Source organism: Gavialis gangeticus, unplaced genomic scaffold (genome assembly GCF_001723915.1).
Source record: "Gavialis gangeticus isolate Ggan-Ray unplaced genomic scaffold, GavGan_comp1, whole genome shotgun sequence".
In the NCBI taxonomy this organism is placed as follows: domain Eukaryota; kingdom Metazoa; phylum Chordata; order Crocodylia; family Gavialidae; genus Gavialis; species Gavialis gangeticus.
Window position 1 is genome coordinate 13,824,794 of NW_017728998.1, and position 9,147 is coordinate 13,833,940.

The following is a 9,147-nucleotide window of genomic DNA, read 5'->3' on the forward strand; positions in this document are numbered from 1 at the left end:
CTAAAAGAGCCCCAGTGCCCAGAGCAGGGCCCGGGAAAGGAAGAACCCCCCAGTGTGAAACCAGGGAATCAGATCCTGTAAGGGTTTGGCTACCATGAGAGAAAGAGAGCCCTGGGCTGTCCAGTGCGGGGCACCAGGCCATCTAGGAGAGCGAAAGGCACCATTGGAGAGAGGCTCTTGTGGGATCAGCCTCCAGGGGATGAGCCTTGGCTACTTCAGAGAGGAAGCGTGAGTTGCTGGGGAAGCGGGCCCCACAAGGGAGGCAGGCACAGGACTGGAGGCTCTGCCACCTCCACCCTCCATTGCGGGTCCATATCCCAGGACCCTAAACGGGAGGGGCTCCAAGGAAACCCCTTGGGGAGGTACTGAGTGCACTCTCTATTTTGGATGATTGTTATGTCAAGGTCTATATAGCTATGGGTATCCTTTAAGGAAGTTTATGTGGTTTATATGTTCTTAATGTATTAATATGTAGGTCTAGGAAATATTATTAACTTATTTGGGTTATGTAAGTTGAGCCCCCATATGTGTTTATCATGTTGTAACCTTAACTATCTTGTTCAATGTATTAATTATTATATATTTCATAGATTTCATAGATATATGTTGTATGTTATATGGTGTATGTGCATTGTGGGATATTATATGTAGTGATATATGCTAAGCTTTATTGTAAATATTTCATGTTTTATCTTAAGTATTTATTATAGTAATAAATTGTATATAGTTAAGCACTCAGTCTCAGCCTGGCTCTGTAGGGAGGAGAGGGAACTGCTCTAGTTGCTCCATCAGCACCCTGCCTGACCCCCACTACTGTCACTGGAGGACAGGGCACACCCCCCTAGGTGTACCTGGGCTACGCTAGGCTGTAGTCTGCACTGATCAGTTGTGTCTATCAATCACTGGCCATGTCCACAGCCTACAAAAGTTTTCTTTTTAATGAAGGGAAAATGCTGCATCACAGAAAAGCAATCAGTACATAGAAAGTCTTAGATTTATTTGATAATGTAAAGTAGTTCTGGATGCTTTAACAAGCTTACTGTCCTAAGCATGACAAGTTCACTACCCTACATTTCCTCAGAAGTTAGTTGTACATTATTGTGTGTATTGGGGTGCTCAACCTCTGGCCCACAGGCCAAATGCAACCTGAAGAGTCTTGGAATCCAGCCTATGGGACTCCCCAAGGGTTGGGAAATTTGGTGGCAGGCGAGCAGTGGCAGTTAATGCTGCTACCTCTCCCCACTGCCAAAATCCCAAGCCTTATATGGTGGGCCAGACCCTGGGCATGCCCCTCCTTCCACACGGCCATATCAGGGCCAGACCATGCCCCAGGGTCAAAAAATACCCATGCCAAAAAAGCTGGGTGGCACATATCATAGCAGCATGTGCCGCCCAAAACTGGAGCCTGGCTGGCTAGAGCCACAATCTGGCTGCAGCCCAGGATCCCAGCTGCAGGAGTGCCATGGCTGCAGCTCCCCAAGGCCCCCAGAACCCCAAGTAAGGTTGCTGGGGTCAGCACAGTTGCTGACTCCAGCCTCTCCTACCCTCCTGGGGTAATCCTACTTGTCCCTGGAGAAACAAATGGCTGCACTCATCTGGACGTAGCCCTTGGGCCCATCCCTTGCTGTTGCAAAAATAGTAGCACCACAAATTTGTGTCACTGCTTTTTGCCACAGTGCAAGGCCCTGTACACATGTTTTCGTGTGGGGCAAATTGCCCCACTTTAGGGAAACTGCCATTTCCTCATTCCTCCCAGGTCCTGCCATGCTGGGGGACAACTAAAGCAGTAGAGATGCTCTGGCCAGGAGCCAGAGCATCTCCTGGGAGGACCTAGACTCTATGTCTGCCGGTGCATACTCCTCTCGCGTATGCTGTGCCGCTTTTTTCTGTGCCTGTTTTTTTTGCTGTTGGGATTTCCTGGTAGCAAATTTTGTCCCCACACTGCACATTTGCAATGCAGGGCATGTTTTAACATGCTGGGCATGTGGCTTGTGGTGCTGCAAAAAGGTTTGCTGTGTCACAAATTGCACATGCCTGCACGTCTGGATCCAGCCCTTGGCCACATCCAGATGTGCAGGGCATGAGCTTGCAGTGATACAAATAGTAGCAGCAAAATTTGTGCAGTTACTTCTGTGCCTGAGCACACACCCCTGTGCATGCACTTTGCCCAAAGTTGGACAATGTGTCCCACAACAAACTGCCTTTGCCCAGCTCCTCCCAGCTTCCAGTGTGCTGCAGCATCAGGGGCACAAATGGAGCAATACAGATGTCATCAGAGCATCTCACTGGAGAACCAAGTCCCTGTTTGTTCCAGCATACACTACTTTTGTGTGTCCTGCATCGCTCTTTTTCCCAGCGCTATTTTTTTTTGCGACCGGGAAATCCAAGTAGTAAATTTTACCCCTGTGATGCAAAGTTGCAGCACAAGGCACATTTTAACATTTTATGCATGTGATTTGTGGTGCCTTGTGGTGCCACAAACCACACATACCTGCATATCTGGACACAGCCCTTGAGTCTTCAATTTTGCATGTATGCACAGAATTACACCTGTGGAACATTTCATATATACATAGTATATTTTTAAGCTGTGTGGTCAGCATCTGTTATATTTCCTCATCTCTAAGGCATAAAATAAATTACCTTTCCTGACATGTTGATATTAGTCATAGCAAAGAAGAATCCACTTTGAGAGGAAAGACAGATTTTACATTTATGTCTCAGAGTAACTTTAAACCGTTTAAGGTATTTCTATTTGGAATAATTCCAGAGGTGTGTCTATTTATCTCCTGCATTAAAATTCAGGAAGAAGGTTTAGCTTTTGGCTTGCCTTCAGGGCTGAGCTGTGTGGAAGACATGCTTCTCTGAGATAATTTGTTTCCTAATTGCCATTCGTTTGCTGAAATACAATTAAAGTTATTGCTCTAATATTAACATCAACATCTTGATTGCCTTATAGAAATATGAATATGTATTTTTCTTACTCTGTACAGAGACATCTTTCACTAACTTTCTCAAAATGCATAGCTCTTAATTAAAGAGAATTTTTAATTCATCCTGCAGAGCAGCACTTTTCGGGCAGCCATTATCAGTCAATTGAAAAGTCACACCTTACATTTGTGTCCAGTCTTGCATTGTAGGCAGTCATTAAAAAGGTGCCAGATGTTAATGTCAAATACCTGAGTTGCTGAACAAGCCTGCACAAATGATTAAATAAATTGAGTACGTGAGATTTCCAAACTAAAACTTGAAAGCAGGTGAAACATCATTTAATCACAGTTTTTATTAAAAGCTGGAATAATATGAACAGTGGCATTAAAGTATTGACCAGTGGGCTGATTCAAAGACCATTAACTGCAGTGAGAGTTGAATGGACTTTGAATCAGGCCCCTAAATGAGAATGGAATTTTAAAGATTATTTAAAATAATGAATAAATTCAATGTGGCAATAGAACAGTTTGTTTCCAATTGTTTTCATTATGCCTTAGACAAGCAGTCATCCAATATAGAGGCAGAACAAAATCCTTACATGAAAACAGAAAATGTGTTTCTCTTTCCAACTTTCTTTGTAAACTGTTTACTCCTATTTATCTCCAGTCTATTTTTTTCCTTCTTAAAATGTTGAGTGTGCACAATTCTTTCAGTAAGGAAAAAGCAGAATGTTGCAAAATGGCTACAGAAATGAAAAGGTCACTTGGGATGGCAAAAATCAGAGGTGCAGAAAAGGCAGGAGTTCAGTTTTGCGAAGAAATGGTTCTTTTTGCTCTAACAGATCTTCTTAAACTCTTTCTCTCATTTAGTAATTTTCTTTTTATGATACAAAATCTATTTCCCACATCTCATTAGTTTCTGAGTACATATGAATCTCCTGCTGAGTTACATATGCAATATTTTTTTGAATATGGTACACAATGCAAAATCCAATCCCAGTTTTCCAAAATAATAATTAAATTGACTTCTATGCTCAAGTGAGTTGTTTTGTGAAATGAATTCGGTATATAATTTGCACTGTAAATTAAGTTGTAATTTATATAATTCAGGGTAATTGTTCTATATTCTAAAGTTCCACATTGTAAAAGTGAAGTAGCTATCTTTATTGATTTTTTAAACAGATCCCACATTGTAGCCATCACATGTTTGGGGGGGTTTTCTCATGGGAGAAAAGCACTTGCTGCTTCTTATTACAGTTTTTGGAAACTGCTGAGCTCTTCACTTTCAGCATTTTTGTTAGGTCAAGTAAAATTCATGGATGTACTACATTACCTCCTTTATGTAATGATAAAGGGGCAGCTGATGTTTTAGCCCTGATCATTCATATTTTCTTCTGTCTTTGGGCACATTGTTGTGAAGTGTCCCTGATGGATAAATTGTGCTTCTCACTGACATGTGAAGAGCTGCCATAAATGACCTTAGTTAACCAATATCAGGAGTGTCATTCATGTCAGAGCTGCAGATAATTATATGGTTGTGAATGGACACAGCTTTAGAGCTGCAAATGTGAGAAGCTTACAAATGACATGGAAGGAAAAATCTATACATTTCTTAGGAAAAAAAAGAAAGTGGAAAAGAGAAGATTAATGGAATTGGTTGTATTAAATGTGTGTTTGCAAAAGAAAACTAATAGAAAGATTAATATGTACACTGGGCCAATTGTTTTTTGCATGTACGGCCTTCAGCATTTAGCCATGTAGTCTCTTGTGTGTTATTGAGTGATTCTGCTGGCATGTACCAGATCATTGCCACAATCATAGTTGCCCAGAAATTCTCTGATTGTTGGTCCAACAAGCTTATTGGCCTAAGGCATTTCTGGAGAACACTTCCAAAGCAGGGCATCAGCAGGTTTCAAGGGTGTTAGTACTAATTTAAGAGCTGTACAAATCGCTTTGCTTTGGGGTGAGTGGTGACTGTATACACTACACCAGAATCAAACTATAGACAGTTCTCAAATCTTTTAGCAGACCTGCAGTGTTGTTACTTCCACTGATTAGTAAAAACTATTCTTCTGGCTCAGCCTACCTAGCAGACAATAGCAGAATATAGGTAGTGGGCTATGATTATATTTAGCAGCTTATACCCTACTGAAGGGAAGCTATATAAGTGGAGCAGTAGGGGAAAATGCCATTCTAGGGTCTTGCCATGGAAGAAAAACTCCACAGGACTTCTTCCAGTGTATGGTTCACATGGAGATTTACAGGACAGCAGATAGCCTAGTTTTTCTGACCCTGGTCTCTCCAGGCTGAAATTATACCATGACGTTCTTGTTAGGTTTGAACTGGAAAATTAAGACCTTCAAACTTTGGAACTAGCAAGCAACTCTTAATCCTTCTGGATCATGGAGTATGCATGAGAGGTCACCAGGATCTTCAATGCATATGCCTAGGCAGAAGTATGGAGGAGTGGGGGCTTCCCTGCCATTCCCCTTTGAGAACATTGAGAGAGAATCCAAAGGCCAGACCAAGTCCAGACATTTGGTGCCTCAATAGCTGTCATTATATGCACATCCAGGTAGCAAACCCTAGGTCTCCTGCCTGGAAGACAAGGACTCTACCACTGAACCACAGCCTGGACCAAAAGTACAGATTTCAGCTAAATTCTAGGGATTCAGGTCTAGACACTCCAGAGTTTGATGGTTCATAGGTTAGTAGTAGAAAGCCCACTACCTTTGATGGCCTAGGTAGACCGCAATATTAAGTCTTGTGTTATGCTTTGCAAAAAAAGCTAAGATCCTCCACAGGTGTGAGTCAGTATAGTTAGGCTGCATGCAAGAGAACTATGCTGATTAACACTTCATGTGCTAGATCTTCAGTAATATTTCTCAGGAAAAAGAAACTTTCCTCCCTTCACCATTCCCACCCACCTCAGAATTATATTTGCAGGGCTGAAGCTCTCAAGATCAATATAACTCCCTGTCACAAATAAAACTGTGACTTTTGAGGTTCATGTGTGTCTCAGTTTGATAAAATATAGTGCCGTCTATTTTGGAGTCAGGACAGCAACTAACCCTCATATTGTTCTCAGACCCTTTCACGTTACAGGAAACCAATCTTTCTTATTGCTAAGCTATCTCATGTTAGGAATTACTTAGATTGCCTTTTTAGTGTATAGATGCTGCATAAAAATGAACTTGCCTCATTGATTTCAGTGAGCAGTTCCAAGGTCAAATGTTATTCAGCTGTAAAATTATCTATTAAATTTTTTTAGTAAGGGAAACCAACTGAGCATTGAAGGACAAGATAATAGTCCATTTACAGAATACAAAAGAATGCATTTTGTTTGTAGTGCACATCATTACAATGCGGCTGGATTTGTTTCTCAACCTTTATTTATGGCACCAAAAACTCAGATTGATCGCAAGCTTACGGAGAGCAATATATAATCACAATCATAAACATATATATATCTCTCTCTCACATCAATGGGTGTTATATACATACATACATGCATACGTGTGTGTGTGTGTGTTTATATGTGTATATATATATACACACACACACACAACACCCATTGATGCAATCTATTTAAATATAAAACTTGCCATCATATTTGCACACAGAATAATCTGAATGGGATGAAAAATGCCAGTTATTTAGGGAGCAATTTCATTTGGCAAAAAAATAATAAAAAATTGAAAATCCCTATGGGGGAGCAATGGAATTTGAACAGTTTTGAGCAGTTTTTTGGGAGGATACGTCAATTAGAATTTTTTTAAAAATATGTCACAAAAGAAAAATTAGCACTGTTCAGACAATTCTCATTTTCAAGAGGAGAAGATGGGGTTAAAATAAAAACTGCTCGTCAGATCCTGGTATTTTATGGATATAAATAACAAATGCAATGAAAAGTAATTTATTTCGGTAAATGGGTTTGTTTTTGATACCCCATTTCCCCTCCACTCTGGGGAAAGGTACAATTAGCTCTACAAATAAAGGTAAATCCTGTATTTACATCAATTTACTAATACAGCTTGGGACAAAGTATGGTGTACATTGTGTACATCTATAATTACCACTTGTGTGCAGGAATAAACTGCAGAGTTTATTGCTCTGCAGTTTATTGCGCTTAGGAGCTCCTGGGCATGCCATTTACATGTGAGCTTGGACCACAGGACATTGAGCTGGGTTGCAGGAGCCTCATCTGGCAGGGGGCCCCAGGGCTAAGCTTGCCATCCCCGGACTGCTCCGTCCAGGCTCAGTACGTTGTGGAGCAGCTGGCTGGTGTACGAAGGTGCTTCAGTTTGGGGCTGGCTAGTAGACAGTCCCTGCACTGAAGTACCCTCATGCCCCAGCCAGCCAGGTCAGTGTCTACATGTCCACTGCTGCGCATGAAAAAACTGCAAAGCAGGGTAGTACTAGAAATACTACCCTTCTGCAGAGTTTATTACTTTTGTGCACCCTCATAGGGTTGCATGGGAAGACGCTGAGATGTTTACTGCACAGTTAATTAGTCAACTGTGCAGTAAACCTCTTGTGTAGATGTACCCATTAAGGGACAAATTGTTACAGGGCATGAAAAGGTATGTGAGTAAGTAGCAATCCCAAGTGACCTCTCTACCTACCTCTTCTCTTTAGGATATGACTTTGAGGAATCTTACTAACCTTGAAATGTCTTTGACAGGGCCTTTGACAGGGCCAATTTGGGTGCAGATGGAAGTGCAGATGGAAGTGACAATTTTTGCCTGATCTGGCCATCAAAAGCAGTTCATAGCTGTGACCAAACACAAGTGTACAGCTGCAAACAGCTTCAAAAAAGGCCGATTGGGTGAAAATCTGACCCCTCATTGCATGAGATATCAGTTAAGGATGTTACAACATGTAGCGTCTTTTGCAACTTGTGTCTGTGGAGCTCTCAGCCTGTTGCAATTTTCAGAATGAGAAGGAGGAAAGGGAGCATGGAGAATTCAGTCTGGGGGGGTTTCAGCCCCCATGGAGGGCAGGGTGGGTGTATTGCAGTGAGGGGGCTCCAATTCACCCACCCCACCCTTCAGCACCAGCTGGAGAGCCCCAAGAATAAGCTTCTTCTGCTGTCTTTCCCCCTTCCCGTTCTCTAAACAGTGAGCACTGGCAGAGAGCCCTCTTCCTGAAGGCAGCTAGATTCTCCTCTCCCCTGGAAACAATAGTTAACTTCTGTTTGGTCTGGGGTAATGTAACTCAGAACACTTTGCAAAATCATTCTGAGTTACAGCTGGGAGCTACACTTCTGATTGCACCCTTTGGATGCATCCAGACGAGTCTGAACATTTGGTTCCCCGGGAACAACCAGCAGCAGTGCACTTTGTGCCACTGCTAGTTGTCCCCAGGGAACACCTTTGCCACACACACTCTGGTGCGTGGCAAGTTAGCCCGGGTGGGTTAGGGAAGGCTGGGGCCAGCAGCCCTCCCTTGGGCCCTGGGGGCCTCCTGGGGCCACAGCAGTGGTGATCCTGCCACTTGGAGCCTGGCTGGTAGCTGCACTGGAGCGTCGGCCGGCAGGCTTCAGTTTTGAGCAGTGCATGCTGTCCTCATATGCGCCATTCTGGGTTTTTTTGCAGGGGGGGAGGGTTGCATGAGGTTTTTGACCTCTGGATATCCAGAAGTCAAAAAAAAACCCCATACTGCTCCCTTGCAGCACAGAGAACAGCTGAACAGAGCAGCATGGAGAACAGTTGAAGTGTGGCATGTGGCAATGCGGACACATTTGCGGTGCCACATACCGCATAGCTGCACTCATCTGCATGCGGCCTTTTGGTCTATTCTAGCCCACCTAGCACTCTATGGAGTATGATTTGTGTCCACACTGATAGCAAAATTATAGTCAACTTCAAGTTACAACACAAAGCATCAAGATGTGTTCTAACATGATCACATTTCCTTTTGACGATTCGTTCTTTGACCTTTCCTTTTGTTTCCTCCCAGTGTGTTGTGCAGGGTTTCAGGTTAGTTCTACGGGGCTGTAGTGAAACACTGCTGCACAGATGTATCTGTATATCAGCTTGGGAACACCTTGATGTACCCTGAAATATAAAACTCCTAAAGGCAGAGGACTTTCTAACACAAGTTAATCCTTATATTTGGAGTCCTTTTGAACTTGTTGGTAACTCACTGCATTATAACATTACCTGTTTCATTCTAGTTCCCCATTTTTAAGCTGAGTGATTACCAACTAAATTGG

At 42.6% G+C, this 9,147-nt stretch overlaps 1 long non-coding RNA gene across 1 annotated transcript in view; it reads left to right on the forward strand.

The window, feature by feature from the left end:
- The window catches only part of LOC109289322, an 18,821-nt gene extending 10,473 nt beyond the window's left edge, over nucleotides 1-8,348 (forward strand). The window contains exon 3 of the long non-coding RNA XR_002095333.1: nucleotides 8,224-8,348. This is a non-coding gene — a long non-coding RNA (uncharacterized LOC109289322). The remainder of the gene's footprint in view (nucleotides 1-8,223) is intronic.
- Nucleotides 8,349-9,147: the final 799 nt, after the last annotated feature.